At 41.4% G+C, this 17,500-nt stretch overlaps 1 protein-coding gene and 1 non-coding gene across 3 annotated transcripts in view; one reads left to right on the top strand and one right to left on the bottom strand.

The window, feature by feature from the left end:
- The window catches only part of RUSC2 (RUN and SH3 domain containing 2), a 1,272,067-nt gene that overhangs the window by 476,275 nt on the left and 778,292 nt on the right, over nt 1-17,500 (bottom strand). The gene's annotated exons all lie outside the window — the stretch shown is intronic.
- On the top strand, nt 16,859-16,930 carry TRNAG-UCC. The gene has a single exon. It is a non-coding gene; the product is annotated as a tRNA-Gly (tRNA).

Raw genomic sequence — 17,500 nt, 5'->3', positions numbered from 1 at the left:
CGCTCAGAAACATATTGAATACTTTGAGGGTAGCAATGGAAGCGCTGTTGAACCGCATGTGGAAGTTTGAAATGGCTAACAATTGTACTTTAATTGTGGAATAACTTGAACCAGCCATGAAAGGTTCTGAAAAAAATTCCAAAATTTTGAGAAGAGGTGCTGAAAAGGAATGTAGTCCATTAGATGATGCGTAGATAGAGAAATGCTTCCATTTGCTCTAGTAAATATTTTTTGTTGAGCTCCATTGAGAGGAAAATATGACGAACTGCTAGAGAAGAAGTAATGTAATCTCTGACAATTGTTAGAATTGGAGAAACCAAGTAGTTTGCTTTAGGGTCCTGAGGTCCAGTAGAGGTAACCCGGAGGGGTGTATCAGGAGATCCAGGAATGGATCCAGAACTCTTGTGGGTGAACTAGGTGAAACCAAAGAAAGGGGAACCTCCATTACTGCTGAGGCCAGAAGGGGGCAATGAGGATTACCCTGGTTTTGCATTCCTTTGCTTTCGGAATGAACTTGGTGATAAGAAGGACAGGTGGAAAGGCGTACAGGAAACCTGAAGGCTAAGGATGGACTAGAGCATCACTCGGTGACTCCCTGTGGAGGGGTGAGGGCAAAATAACTTCTGCATTTGTTGTTTAAATAAGAAGCAAAAAGATCATAGCATGGTTTGCCCCAGTGGCTGAAAATCTTTACTGCCCCTCTTTTGTTGAGAGACAATGCATGAGGCAGTAGTATAGTTCTACTCAGTTTGTCCACCAGGAGGTTGGACGTCCCAAGTATATGCGTTGCTACTGGAAAGTGATTTAAAGACATCGCCCAATGCCAGAGTCTCATGGCTTCTCGGCAGAGAGTGTATGATTGGGCTCTACCTTGTTTGCTGATGTACCAAACCACAGACATATTGTTTGAGTGTATGGCAAGCACATCCTTTTGTGGATGCCTGCAATGTAAGAAGGACCCCTCTTAACTCCAAGACACTGATGTGAAGGTTGGCTTCTATTGTGGACCGCGTGTTCCTTGGACTGCTCTCCCTTCAAACTGCACCCCAACAGATCCAAAAAGGGAGGAGTCCATGGCCACTGGGGCTCTAGGTATTGGAGTATGGAACAGTCCGCCCTGAGTAACTGAATCAAATGAAATCCACCTCAGAATGTGGTCCCTGAGAACCTGCATGATTCTTACTCTGTAGTGAAGGGGATGAAGTTTTTGAGACCATTGTACAGCTAGTGTCCACTGTAGAACTCTCATGACATTTGTCTAAAGGAACCATCACTGTGGAGTAAATCATTAGACCTATGAGGCATAATACCAGTTAAGTCTGGGGTCTGGGATGCCTTAACACCTGGACAGCAATGAATCTGACTCATATAACTAGTGCTGTGGGAAGTTTTGCTGTCTGATGTACAGTGTCTATGTGGCAACCTATGATTTTTATGATTTTGATAGGAGGCAGTGTAGAACCATGTGGGTGTATGTATCTTTAAGACGCTATCCAAGGACTTGCACAAGTATATAAATACTGAGCACATGTGAGTCATTTTGTAGTAAGCTGTGAGATGTAAGCATGTATGCATGTAAGGTCTGTCTGTTAACCAGTTTGTTTATATTTTATGATGATGATATCCATCCTGATGTGTTTCTATGTATTTAAGCATTTAAAAGAAATACCCCACTTGCTTGTCATCTATGTTAGACAGGGACAAGCGCAGGGTGTCAGAAGCAGCATGTCTTAAGGGGACATGATGTTAGAAGAAGAATAGCCTGAAGGATTTGTTGCCAGAAAGAGTTCCAGTTTCTTTTACTTGAGTTCGAGAGGCACCCAGTTGGCACTACAGGAATATAGGGGACTGAATCAACCCCACTGCACGCAAAATTCACTAAACAGGTCTGAAACGAATTTCAGATATTAAAACTTCCCCAAAATTATTTCTTATTCACAAAATATGAAACTAGGCATGCAGAATGCTCTAAACGATATTTGAATAAACCGATATGTCTGATATTGATGAAAAATATTCAAATTACTATGGAATATGTTTAAAATAAAGTCCAAATTGTGTAAAACAAATAAAAATAAAAGGAAATGACCACATTTTCACTAAGCATGTATTTTTCATATTAATTAAAGACATCCGAGTTATCAGAAGTGTACAAAGTGTTTGCATGTATGTGCACTATTACAGTAATGATATTTCACAAAATACAACCATTACAGAGCGCATTTTGCAAAGTACAGTATTTCAAAGAGTTTATTGTGCGTGAATGTTATCACAAGCTCACAAAACAGTTTGTACATATATAATTACAAGGGTTGAAGAAAAATAAGAGCAAAACTGATAACACCAAGAAGAGTAGTTCCAGAACCGCAAAGTGAAGACAATAGTTCGTAAAAAAGGTAAGTCCTTTATTAGTTGCCAAGTGGTAAAAATCCAAAGACAGTTGGTACAAAGCAGCAAAATCAGACCAAATGGTAAAATCCAAAGTCAGTAGGTACAGAACAGCAAAATCAGACAAGCGCTTTCGCTTGGAGAATGCCAAGCTTTTTCAAGTCAAAACAGTTGCCTGCAGTGAGGCAACTGTTTAAATGAGGATGTTAATTAGTCACATGTTTGGTTAGAGCTGAGTTGCATTAAGAAACAATTGAGACTGTTTTGAGCAAAAGAACAGCCAAATAATAAAATGAAACATTAAAATGTGCATAGGTTAAATTGACATTGCATTGTTTATACATGACTGGTAAACCAAGTGAGTGTTATGATGAAATTAAAACTTTGCTTGTCCAAAAGGTTTGGATAGAAATACAAATACAAATACAAGTGGAAGTTTAAAAACCTGTGTGTGATCCAAGTCAGTTTGAAGTCAGCAGTCCTGTGTAATAAGAGGATCAATGTAGTACTGTTATGTTAGCCTTAAAATAGATGTTATGATGCATATGAATTTGCACTACTTGGTGACTTGGGGCAAGTGTGTTCAATGGGCAAAGAAACAGTGTTGAAAAATAGTGAAAATAGGATGAGACATGCTATAATCTAGCCCTTCTGAGCTTCAGAACCGAGCCTATACTAAGTGTGCCATTTAACCCCGGGGCCTGCCTGCATCTAGCTTGAGTTGCCAGACAAGCTCCCTGTATTCCAAGGTCGATTCCCAGTGCCCTCCTCTAATGTTAGGGTTCACTTGTTCAAGGATCATGAAAGACAACTTGTAATTGGGACATGTAAGTGAGTGTTTGAAAAGCGTTGCTTTCCTTTTTCTTTTCAATGTCGTAAGTGTGTTCGTATAGCCTTTTCCTGAATTCCCCCTCTGTTTTGCCCACATAAAAGGCACCACAGGTGGTGCAGAGCCCGATATAAACAACCCCTTTTGTTCCACATGAAAAGTGACAGGGGATCTGATACAGGTGTGTCTGGATGCAAGGTAGATGTGGGATTTGTTTGCAATGAGAGGACATTGCTTGCAGGCACCACATTTGAAGGTGCCCTTGTTGTTGTGAGAGTTGTGAGTAGTTGCAATGGGTTTTCTCAAGATGTCTTTGAGGTTTTGCCCCTCTTCCTCACAAAATTAGGTTTGTCCGGAATGATACTCCTGAAGTCGTCATTGCCAGCCAGTACAAACCAGTATTTGGATACAATAGTTTCAATTTGTTCAGAGTTGTCGGAGAAAGTATAAATGAAATTGCCGTCCATTTCTTTGCTCTGTTGTAACATGAGGTTGGGGATCTGCACTTGGATGCGTCCAAGCAGTGGGGGGTATAAGGAATCCCTTTTGGCAAAGATTTCATCTTTTAGTGAGTTGAGCAAGTTCTCAGGATAGCCTCTTTGGGTGAACATGTCATGTAGATTGTGAGTCTCTTCTAGAAAATCGGAGAGTTTACTGCACATTCTGGATGCTCTTATAAGTTGGCCCTTGACTATGCCCTTCATTTGATGAAAAGGGTGTTGACTCTCATAGTGTAATAGACAGTTCGAAAAAGTGGGTTTCCTGTAAACCTTGGAGTGTAGTTCCAAGGATTGGGCATCCCTATAAATGGTAGCGTCAAGATAGTGCAGATGTTCATGACTGATGTTGTGTGTGAAAGTCAGAAACTCTGTGGTACTGTTGATGTATTCCAAAAAACTCGACAGTTGGAGTTCAGTACCTTTCCAAATGAGGCAGATGTCGTCAAGGTATCTGCAATAGAAGGTGACAAACTCTGCCCAAGTGGTGCCAAAAATGTGGTCCTGTTCCCATCTGTGCAAAACCACATTGGCATAGTTGGTGGCACAGGAGGCCCCCATTGCTACTCCTTTTTCCTGTTTGAAAAGTTCCCCATTAAAACAAATGTAGTTGTTGTTTAAGACTGTGCTCATCATGTCAGTAATTAGATTGATGAAGTTGTTACCCAAATGAGGGTCATATTTTCAGTGTGTTTGTACATACTTTGTGGGCATGGCAGATGGATTTCGAAAACCCAGTGCACTTGTGTTTGATCATAATATTGCAGAGAACTGGAGAGTGTTTGAGCAAGGGTACAACATTTTCATACAGGCTGCATTTTCTGATAAAGAAGACTGTACAAAGGCATTTATTCTGCTTAATTTAGCTGGGTCAGAAGCCACAGAAAGGAGCATTTATTTGTGCATGCATCTGCTACCTATGCAGGAGAGGGGGAAAACCATCATATTGTTGTACCACCCTGAGCCAAGAGAGGACCTTGAGTGCTTACACCATTACATTTAGAGAAATGTGTATCCCCCAGAAAAAAATGTTACAATGGAAAGGCACTTGTTCATAGGTTGGTACTAGGCTATCGGCCCTAGGGCCTATACAAGCCTAGCCATAACAATTGCCTGGCTATTTCTTCCCACACTATTTATTTCCCTGGACCCCTGTCTAGCAGGGTGATTGACTTGATCCCCGGGGTGAATTTCCTTTCTCCCATCCAATCATCAAGGTTCCTTTTGAAGAGGGCCAAAGTGGCACTCTGCTTGACATGTATGGGCAGTCTATTCCAGAGTCTGGAGAGTCTCTGGGTAAAAGCTTCACTTGTATCAAGATTATATCTCCCCAGATGAGACTCGATCCCACAATCCCTGACTTAGAAGGCCAATGCCTTATCCATAAGGCCACTGAGGCCTGACAAAAGATTCACTTGTATCAAGATTATATCACCCCAGATGAGACTCAAACCCACAATCCCTGGCTTAGGAGGCCAATGCTTTATCCATTAGGCCACTGGGCCAGGGCCCTTGTTTTATACAAGGGATCAAAAGCCTTGGGAAACATTTGCAGCCTATATAACTGACTTTAGAAATTAGGCTAAAACATGCAGATTTGGTGATTTACGGGATGAGATGATAAAGGACAGACGTGTGCGGTATTAAAGATGACGCTAAGAAAAAGATTTTGCTTCATAACAGAGATTTGACTTTGATTAAGACCACTGAGATTTGTCAGATATATGAGCTCACTAAAAAGCACACAAATATGCTTACAAATGAGAATAGTTCTAGAAGGCACAGTGATAAACCTCATGTTGACAGTATGCAGCACATTTAAAAGAAACAGGCTCAAGCACCTGGCAACAGCTGTAGCCCCTGAAGCACTCACTGGTAAACCCCAGAACTTTCCAGCACATTCCAGAGTTTGCACAATCTCCGTGAAGCATAAGAGTGAGTCATCAAACTGAAAGCATGGGCCCCAACCTAGTTTTACATCCAACTGTCGTAACTGTGGTGGAAGTCATGAATCTAAAAGGGGAAAAATGTTTAGCTTTTGGTCAGCAATGCCACAAACGCAATAAATGGAATCATTTTAGGAAGTTTTGTAAATCAAAAGTCAACATGACCAAATTACCTAGAGCCATATTTTACACTGTCGAGTGGCTAGCCCTGCCACGGCGCACAGTCTGTGATCCGTGTTCTCCTATCTTGAGGACACTGCGCACCACAGCAGGTGCCCAAAGTGGTTGGTCTGTACAACTCTTCCCCCTATAGGGCACCATGTAGAGTCTGTGCTGCTACCCACAGCTCCATTCATTGGTGAGTTTGAGACGGAAACACTCAGCATGCTTTTCGGACATGAGAGAAACCCCAAGGAGACACAGGGGGAACATGCAAACTCCAAACAGGCATTGGTCAGAGGTCAGGATCGAACCTTGTACCTTGTGCCTGGGAGGCGAAGCCCTTAACCACTAAGCTTAGGAGCTGGGACAGATGAAGAAATGAGGACATAAGTGCACAAGCCAAAGTAGCTCCAATTGCAGAAAAGATCAAAGAGAACAGATTACCGTGGTTTGGGTACATGTACAAAAAAAGCAGAAGACAATCTGGTGAGGAAGATTTGGGACAGACAGAAAGAAGGTAAGAGGAAGGGAAGATATTCAGCAAAGACGTGGATGGATTGTGTAAAAGAAGATCTGCGACAGTCAGGCATGACTGCTGAAGAAGGCAGGAGTGTGGAAAGAGGTGGATGGATTGTGTGAAAGAAGATCTGCGGCAGTCAGGCATGACTGCTGAAGAAGGCAGGCATGTGGCACTGAACTGAGAGAGTTGGTGACAGTTAACATGATACCCTGACCCCATGTAGAAAAATGGGAAAAGGGGGGCTGATGATAATTGTAAATCAAAAGGCCCATAACATTTTAAAAAGTGAGTTGATCAGTTAGAGAGCTGCAACCCTACTCTTTATGTTGATGGAGTGCCTGTGCTTTATGCAACAGTTGATGCAGTAGATATCCCCAGTCCCCTGCGTCGTGTGCTAGCCACTCGGACAGTCAATCCTTTTCATCAGACTCCCCTACTCTGCTACTGCTGTTTCCTGACTACCTGGACTTTGCTTCCTTGAATCCTGCTAGATTGCCTCCCTCCTGGCATTGAGAATTGCCTCTCCCAAGCACAACTAAGTGTAGGTGCTATTCCAACAACTTACTGCAACTCCTGTAATATAATCTTTTTATCTGGCTCCCACACTCGCACAGACTTTTTTTCATTCGTATTATTAGGCTATCAGTGTTGGTGGTGCTGCGGTAGCATTGTCGCCTCACAGTAAGACTCTGTCCGGTTCGATTCTAAGCTAGAGCATCTTCTGCGTGGAGACATGCGTGAATGGACGTACCTTCATTGAAGGTTGTGCATCAGGGCTGGTAACTCGGCATGTAAAAATCAACTACCAATCATTAGCAGACCGAAGTTCCGCTGTGGCGACCCTAACCGGGAAAAGCCGAAAGACACAAACAAACACGCAAACAATTATTAGGTTCATACGTGCAGTTCCCTATTTTGGCCACCAGATGAAAGCGTTCCACATGAAATCCAACCCCTAGTATACATACATACAGTAGACGGGACTTTATTCAACTACACCTGAAGTTAATTAAATTCCTCTGCTGATGCATTCCAGGTTCGGCATTTTTGCTTACTGCCCTGTCTGCACTAGAACACACTTCCATAGAAAGGTGTAGTGTCCCATTGCAATTTATTTCTCTGCAGCCTGCTTAGGTTAATTGTATGCTTACCTTTTAGACACTAGCCCAGTGCTGCTACTCATTGTTTTGTCAGTTACCTAGCCTCCATTACAGCCAGCTGGGCAGGTAGTAGCACTGTAGATACCTAAATCACCCCCCCCACACACACACGTGCTGCCCCCCCCCCGCAGAATGTTATAATTAGACGTCCGTAGCAGCGACGACATATTTAAATTTCCATCCCTGTAGACCAGACGTATCCCCAATCTCCTGAGTCGTGTGCTAGCCAGTAAGTGTATCCTGCTTATGTTTGTTTGTGGAATATCTTAAGTGTCCATATGTGTTAAATTGAGTTACAGTTATGAAGGTTTTAGTTGATTGCAAAAATCTGCCAGATTTTTGTTTTCACTGCTAAGTATTTCATTGCAGTTGTATTTTTGAACTGCGTTACCACGATGATACTTTATGCCCTGGGTATAACAGATACTCTGATATATGTGCTTCTTTGCTTATCGCATGTTTTCAAGCTGCTGTTAATTTATCTGTCTTGAGAAGGTTGTTTTTGCTGTGTAATGTACTCTAACTGGTTAAGCTACTGTTCGTGGTTTAAAGTATACATTTCCTCACAGTGAGCTATACAATTACTCTTTTACAGGAGTGACATGATGCATATAAAGCTCAAACCTTTAATCTAGGCTTGTTTGTGATTTTCCCATCCTTTTTACATACCCATACTTGGCGTACTTTCTTGGGCTCTCTTTCTTGAACCAATTGAACCAAACAAACCTTGACACGGTTATAAATAGAACGTGCTGGAGGGACAGATTCATCACCCAGAGACTCCCTATGCTGTGGAACAAAATCCCGGTACATGTGAGGCAGAGCACCTCGCTGGCCTTGTTCAAGAGGAATCTTGACCAATGGATGGGAGATCGCAGATATACCCCAGGGATTACTTCAGTGTCACTGCTTGACAGAGGCACAGCAAAATGATAGGCATAGTTTTTATTCAAACTAAAGGGGTGGCGAAAGCCACATAACTATGGGCTAGCCTTATAAATGCACTTGGGCAGATAGCCTAGTATGAACCTATGAACCTATAATTACTGTTACCCTAACCCTGCACTCTTTGATTACCCTGCTGTAGTCCCTGCTCTCTTCTTCCCTCGTTCTTGTACTGTTTCTGCCTAGCTGCTTCTATACTCTCCTTCTTAATTCTCTGCTCTTGCACTTGTATATTTTAATCTTACCAGTGTTTTTGTTTCTCTTTTTATCTTTACAGCTCGGACAGTCAATCCTTTTCATCAGATTCCCCTTCTCTGCTAATGCTGTTTCCCAACTACCTGGACCTTGCTTCCTTGAATCCTGCTAGATTGCCTCCCTCCTGGCATTGAGAATTGCCTCTCCCAAGCACAACTAAGTGTAGGTGCTATTCCAACAACTTACTGCAACTAATGTAATATAATCTTTTTATCTGGCTTGCACACTCGCACAAACTTTTTTTTCATTCATATTATTAGGCTCATACACGCAGTTTTCTATTTTGGCACCAGATGACAGCATTCCACATGAAATCCAACCCCTAGCATACATACATACATACAGTAGACGGGACTTTATTCAACTACACCTGAAGTGAATTAAATTCCTCTGCTGATGCATTCCAGGTTCGGCATTTTTGCTTACTGGCTTTGCCAGCCCTGTCTGCACTAGAACACACTTCCGCAGAAAGGTGTAGTGTCCCATTGCAATTTATTTCTCTGCAACCTGCTTAGGTTAATTGTATGCTTACCTTTTAGACACTAGCCCAGTGCTGCTACTGATTGTTTTGTCAGTTACCTAGCCTCCATTACAGCCAGCTGGGCAGGTAGTAGCACTGTAGATACCTAAATCACCCCCCCCGTACACGTGCTGCTCCCCCCCCACCCTGCAGAATGTTATAATTAGACTTCCGTAGCAGCGGCGCCATTAAATTTCCATCCCTGTTGACCAGACATATCCCCAGTCCCCTGCATCGTGTGCTAGCCAGTAAGTGTATCCTGTTTATGTTTGTTTGTGGAATATCTTAAGTGTCCATATGTGTTAAATTAGCCCACTGCTGCTACTGATTGTTTCTCACTCCTTTGGCTCTACCCACTCCATTTGCCCTGCGGGCTCACTCCGCTCCCCTACCCTAGCCCAAATCTCACCCACCCCCACTACCTCCACATTTAAACTTAACTAACCACTCCCACCATCCACTCCATACTACCCACCTCACCCCTATCAATCCCCTTCCATAGTTCACTCCCTTAAAAGTACTCCACCCCCTTAGACTATACCATCACCTATTACTTTTCTGATATACTGACAACCTAAACCTCAAATAAACTCCCAAAACCCAAACAACTGAATTGCAACTTAACTTCTCTCCACCTTAATTCAAATCATAACCATGTCCCTTAAAACTCAATCCACATTAATACAAATATTACTTGTAGCAACCTTATTTTATCTAAACTATCTAACCCAACCAAATAACATAAATCATTCTCCCCAATTCCACACCACTACCCTGTCCTTCATTAATGACACACACAACTCTACCTATATATCCCCTTGTCTCTTCCTGCTCAACAACACCATGCTCTTCCCCTACAGAGTTCTAACTATAAACACCACTCCCAATTATACTAGCCATATAGCCTCAAAACCCATTAACTGCACTTAAGTACCCCTAAGAAAGTATCTCCCCCACCACCTTATCTCTATCCTTCTCTCTGGTGACATCCACCTCAACCCTGGCCCCTCTGCCACTCTGGACCTAACTGGCCCAACCTCACCCCCCTTATGCAGCTAGTAAATCCCTCCAGTTCTCAGCCCTAAATACTCAAAGCCTCTGTAACAAAATTCTAAACCTTCATGCCTGGCTTCTACATAATCAACCAGACATTCTCTCCATCTCAGAAACCTGGCTCAAGCCCCATATAAAAGACTCCGAACAAATACCACTTAAGTACCGCATTCTAATAAACTATAGAACACAAAAAAAGGAGGCGGGGTAGCACTCTTATATTCTGCATCCCTGTTAGTCACCCCCTATACCAAACCCTTCCCCAAATTTGGTAAGGCAGAAATGATACCAGCCCTACTCCACCTAAACAAGCATAAACTCATATTTATCCTCTCCCTCTATATCCCCCCTGGTGATAATGTCTCATCCCTTAAAGACATTCTCTCCTGGGTCTCTTCTAACATCTTTCACGAAACAATAATCCTGGGTGATGTTAACATAAATTGGGCCACAATTCAATCTCCCACTAGCTCACTCAACATTAACCTATATAACTTCACACAGCTAATCAATTCCACTATCAGACCCTCAAACAACTCCACTACTGGAAGTACAAGAGATTGGATTCTAGTAACCCATCTTCACTATATCTCAGATAGTGGTATTCTCCCAGACCCACTAGCTGACCATTTCTCCACTTTCGCCCGCCAACTCCCCTCTTCTATGCAATTAACTCACACCTATACTTCCTCTCACTGCTTAAAAAACTTTAATCCTGAAACTTTCATAAACACACTAAAAAACACCAACTGGAACCCTTTAAAAACCCTTCACCTAGATAATGCTCTGTCCTACTTTAACACCAATTTCACAAACCTACTCAACTCCCTTGCCCCCCTAAAAACTAAACTCATAAAAAGTAACCCTGCACCCTGGTAAACTAAAAACACTTTGGTTTCCATGCTACTTCGCAACAAAGCATGGGCATGACACCAGAAATATAAAACCGCTATTACCCTTACTGAATATAAAACACTATGCAAGAAAGTAAAAAAACTCATAGCCTCTGACCGCAAATGATATTTCACTACCCTCCAAACTAACCATAATACCAATCCCAAACTATTTTGGAAAGGAATTGCAGCTCTCCGTAACTCTGGAAAAAAAGAAAACCCTTGCCCAAACCCAGATGCATCTGACATGGACTTAGCAACCCAATTTAACTCCTTTTTCATTGACTTCATCAACAAATTAACATTATCCTTCACCATTAACTCCATAGCTCCTCTTCAGCCTGCTCCAACCCCTTCCTCCCCTGACATCCCAAGCTCCCAACCCCCACCTTTCTCCATCAATCCCATCTCTATATCTACCATAAAAAATCTCCAAAAATTAAAACCTGGCTTCAATGCCCCTGATGAAATCCCCTCCTACTTCCTAAAAGTAGGTGCTGAAGCAATTGCCCTCCCTGTCACCATACTAATAAATCGGTCAATCTTAGAATGCCAAGTCCCCCAACTTTGGAAGAAGGCCTTTATTATTCCTCTCCATAAAGGAGGAAATAATAATGACATCCCAAACTTTCGCCCTATTGCCGTCCTATCTCCTATTTCTAAGCTACTTGAAAAGTGTGTCCACCAACTCTTACCTTCCTCATCAATAATCAGCTTCTTACCCGCACACAACATGGGTTTAGACCAGGTCATCGTACCTCTACTGCCCTCTTCTCCTTCCTAGAAACAGTCAACAAAGCCTGCGACTCTGGCCACTTCGTATCCACTCTCGTCCTTGACCTATCTAAGGCATTTGACACCATTTCCCACAACCTGCTTCTTATCAAACCCTCTAAACTTAACCTATCCCCTTCCTCTACCCAGTGGTTCTCAAGCTATCTCACAAACAGGCAACAAGCAGTTAAATGGAAACAAGCTACCTCTCCCTTTCTCAACACACCCACAGGCTTTCCGCAAGGTTCCATTCTAGACCCACTATTATTCAACATATTCCTAAATGATTTCTTCCAAGCCATTCCCAACTCCAGTCTCATCCAATATGCCGATGATTCTACTATAATCTGTTCCTCCCCTTCTATCACAACTCTTAATCTGACACAAGCCGCCTTCTCTTCCATTGAACAGTGGATGCTAGACAACCACCTAGCCCTTAATGCAACTAAAACAAAACTTATGATATTCAATGCCTCCAAAACCTCTTCCCTAGACAAACAATCCTTCATAATTACCAGCAAAAACAATACCCCCCTAGAACTAGTCTCTGACACAAAACTACTAGGGATTATCATCGACGATCAACTAAAATATGTCAAGTATCTCCAAGCAAATATCAAAAAAACTCATAAAAATTAGGTATGCTTTACCGTCACAGTCACTTTATCTCTCCCACCACCAGGATTACATTAGCTAATACATACCTTATCCCATCCCTTTTATATGGTGCATCTATCTTAACTAGCCTGCAATCTTCCCTCAAAATAAAACTCTCATCTTGTTATAACAAAATATCCAAATTAGCATAGGTCATAGAGCCTCTTTCCACCACTGTAATTCCCTTCATCAACTAAGTTGGTTAGAATTACCAAACTTCCTCACATATACCCAGCTTATCCAAGCACTGAAACTCATATATAACACATCTCTTTGCAAATACCTTTGAAATGCAGCCAGATAGACTCCTAAGATCCAATTCCCAAAACCTAATTAAATTGCATAAACCAAAAAGTCCAGCTGGAAATCACCTGATGTCCTTCTCTCTTGCACGCCTCTGGAACTCTCTTCCTTCTCCCATCCACACCACCAGCGGTCTCTCCTTGTTTAAAACCTTACTGCACTCGCACCTTACTTCACAATGGAAATGCTCTTGCTCCCATCCAAACTAATTCTGACCACACTTTCTTCCTAACTTTCCAAACTTATTTGCTGCCTATCACTGCCTCCTAAACCCGTGTGATGTATTCGATCAATAACTAAAAAGTTACCTCACTGTAATTGCCAAAAAAAAAAATAAAACATTATTACTTACTGAATTAACCTGACCTGATGTAATTTTGCAAATGAAAATCTTTTTATTTCTGTATTAGGTAACATTTACTTGAAATGTGTGATATGGATTTATACTTTTTCTGAACTATGTATGTAACATTTATTTGAAATGTATACTATGGATTTATGCTTTTTTTTTTTCTATACTATGTACCTGTATTTTTCTGGAGCTTTTCTTCCCAGGACTCTATTGAAAATGGGCTCCTTGTAGCCCAATGGACTATCCTGGAAAACAAACTGCAAATAAAATAAAATAAATAAATAATAAATAAATTTAAGGGCAAAGAATGAACTATTTTGTACTGTTTGGATAAATGGCAAACCCACAGAGCTCCAAGGTGACACAGGTTGCACGTGCAATGTTATGTCAGCAGAAACATTTGCTAGAGTATGCCATGGTGAAAGGCTTAATTTGGGCAAGAATGTGAAGCGTGTTGATTATGGAGGTGAAGAAATTCAGACTGAATGCTCAGTAGTGCTTTCATGTTAGTCTACTGGAAGAAGCTACAGATTATTTTATGTGGTCAAGAGACAAGTCCAGTCATTATCAGGGCTCAGAGACAGTTTGAAAATGGGACTGCTTTCATTTAATAAGGAAGTCCACTAAATCAGCTTGAAAAGACCACTATTCTAGTTTTGCCCAGTACATTTTTTCAACCCATGCTGATTTTTCAAAGACAAACTAGGGAAGCTTCCAGCTGTTTAATCCATGAAGTTAGATCCAGATGTCAGTCCAGCATGAAAAGTTAAAAAAGCCATGCAGAACAGAGTCAAAGCCAGGCTAGATAAAATGGTGTAAGAAGGTGTGATTTGTCCAGTTGCAGAACCAACTGAGTGGGTATCTTCATGGTGGTAGCTCATAGGAAACCCTCAGATGACATCAGAATATGTATTGATCCACGAGATTTGAACAAAACACTAAAAAGACCTCATCATCCAATGAGCACAGTTGAAGAAGTCGCAGCTCTGATGCCAAATGACACTGTTTTTTTCTGTTTTAGATGCAGAGTTCATTTTGGTAAATTCAGCTTGACAAGAAATCTTCATTGTTCATTATGTTCAGTACTTTGTTTTGAAGGTACAGATTTTTTAGAATGCCATTTGGGATAAATTCTGAAAGTGAAGTCGTCCAACGTGCAACGGAACAACTTTTTTCTGGGTCTCCTTGTGCTATCACAGTAGACAAAATACTAGTAGGAGGTAATGGTGAAGATGAGCATGACAGAAACCTCAGAAAAGTTCTGGAAAAGCACGTCAAGTGAATCTCAAGCTCAATCCACGTAAATGCAAATTTAGGCTACAAGAGGTTACTTATGTTGTTCATTTATTTACTAGTTCAGGCCTATGACCAGACCATTCAAAGCAAACAGCCATTCTTGAGATGCCAGCTCTAGACAATGTTCAAGTCCTACAATGTTTTCTTGGCATAGTTAACTATCTAAGCAAGTTCATTCCAGACTTAAGCCAACTTTCAGCACTGTTTAGAGAGCTGACAGGTAAAGAGGTATCCTGGTCTTGGTTACAGCAACACCAAAGAACATACGATGTCCTGAAACAGAGAATAGCTAGTCCACCAACTCTCAGATACTATGATGTTCACAAGCCAGTTAATCTTTCATGTGATGCTTCGAAATTTGCTCTAGGTGCAGTCATTCTACAAGAAGGTCAACCTATTGCCTATGCATCGAGAACTCTTACCCAAACTGAGATGCAGTATGCCCAGATCGAGAAAGAACTTTTGGCAATTGTGTTTGCATGTTTGAAGTTCCATGATTATGTTTATGGTTGACCTATCCAGATTGAAACAGACCACCAACCTCTAGTTATTATCTTGAGAAAGCCTATGCATTCAGCTCCAGCCAGATTGCAAAGTATGATGTTGAAATTGCAAAAGTATAATTTCACTCTTGTCTACAAAAAAGGGAAACTTCTTTATCTTGCTGATACTTTATACAGGTCACCCAGAAACACTACAGAACAGCATGTGAATGAACCTTGATTCTGAAGTCACAGAAGTGAGAAATTCTTCTTCCACATGTCTTGATGGAGCTGAGAGATCACACAGTCACAGATCCAGTTTTACAAAGGCTGAATAACTTCATCAATCATGGATAGCAATCAAAGCAATCTAGTTTACCTCAAGAAGTACAACCTTATTTTTCTTACAGAGATGAGAGTTTGTCTGACAAAGGTTTTATGAAAGGTCGAAAAGTAACTGTTCCAAAGTTCTTGCAACAAGAGTACATTACTATCTTGCACTGTGGTCACCCAAGAACCTATTATATCAAAAGAAGGGCGAGAGGACTACTATTTTGGCCCTCTATGTCACAAGACAGTGAGACGGTGCTTTTATCTTGTTCTGTGTGTAATTGTACAAAGCCACATCAAAAGAAGGAACCACTTCAACTAAACCAGATTCCTGAATTACCTTGGTCAACAGCAGACACCGACATCTTTGAGTGGAATGGTCAACATTACTATTAGTAGACTCTTATTCCAATTGGTTCGAGATTGACCTACTTCCCAACCTAGCATCCAGTACTGTCACTACCAAGATGAAGTGCTATTTTGCAGTCCATGGTAGTCCACACAAAGTTATTTCTACTCATGTCACGAGTAGCCCACAGTACGGGCAGTCAAATGGTTTGGCAGAACGTGGAGTTCAAAGTGCAAAACAGTTACTAAAGAAGTCAAAATGAGACAATAATGATGTTTTCCTGAATCACTTGAATCTCAGAAATATTCCTCATGATAAATATATTGGTTCTCCTGTCCAGAGACAGAAGCACATTTAGTCAATTGTTGGTTTCATTTGTCAAGAACAACAGGTCAGTGAAAACCAATCTGTTGAATAAGCATTTATCCCAGAAGTCCTACAATGATAAAACTAGTAAACCGCTTAATCCATTATGAGAAGGAGAAGTGGTAAGGATGCAAATGTCCAAAGATTATGATCAAACTGGAGTCGTGAAGAGTATTTGCTCAGAGCCAAGATCGTAAATTGTGGAATCACAAAGAGCAGAATGTAGGCAGAATCAGAAAAATTTGAGACCGGTGTCCGAGCTTATACCACAGCACATGACCTGTGAGAAATACTCTTTACCTCAGAGTGAGTTGTCTGGTGTTCCAATTCCAGAGGAAGCTCCAGAGAATATTCCCGTTCCTGTGATGAATGCAAAAGTTCCTGATAAGAGTTGTTCACCCCAGAAAAAGTTCCGGAGAATATTCCCGTCCCTGTGATGAATCCAAAAGTTCCTGATAAGAGTTGTTCACTGAAAACTGTCCATGTTGCTAAATTCAGTCCAGATTGTTATGTTATGAGATCCGGTCGATCTTCAGACCATGTAACTGATGAAAGACAACTTCGACATGAACATGGTGTTTTGTTTCTAATGTCTATAATAATGCATGTCTAACTCTAATGTTGATTACCAAGGGCAATCTTTTTAAGAGGGAGGATGTAGATCAATATGTGTATATGCATCTTTAAGAAGCTATCCAAGGACTTGCACAAGTGTATAAATACTGAGCATGTGCGAGTCTAACTGCCATTTTGCAGTAAGCTGTTGAGATGTACTGTTGTAGCATTGGTGGTACAATGGTCAGCATAGCTGCCTTCCAAGCAGATAACCTGGGTTCAATTCCTAGCTAATGCAAGAAGTCTGTACATTTGGACGGTGCAGTGGTACAGCGGTAGCACTGTCACCTCAAAGCCAAGAGGTTCTCTGGTTCAATTCTCGGCTGGGGTGCCTTCTGTGTGGAGTCTGCATGTCCTCCCTGCATTCATGTTGGTTTCCTCAGGTGCTCTGGTTTCCTCCAATGTTACAAAGACATGTGTTTGGAGCATTTATCCCTGGGAATCCACTGAAAATTGGCTCATTCCAAGTCTGACTTTCCCAGTTAACAAATGTTAAATAAATAATAAATAAATGTAAGCATGTATGTATGTAAGGTCTGTCTGTTAACCAATTTGTTTATATTTTATGATGATGCTATCCATCCTGATGTGTTTCTATATATTAAAGCATCTAAACGAAATACCCCGCCTGCTTGCCATCTATGTTAGAGAGGGACGAGCAACAGGTAGCTTGCTTTTGTTGCTGTTTATAGAAATGCCCAGGTGATACTGTACCAAAAATGACTGATGGGTTAGAAGTAGATCCTTGGAGGTAGCAGTTAGAAGCCAGTCCTCTAGATATGGAAATAATTGGATCCCTTGTAGCCTG

This window comes from Protopterus annectens, chromosome 1.part1 (assembly GCF_019279795.1).
Source record: "Protopterus annectens isolate FY-2018-M chromosome 1.part1, PAN1.0, whole genome shotgun sequence".
NCBI lineage: Eukaryota > Metazoa > Chordata > Ceratodontiformes > Protopteridae > Protopterus > Protopterus annectens.
Note: the sequence above shows the minus strand (reverse complement) of the source record. Positions and strands in the feature narration are given on the sequence as shown.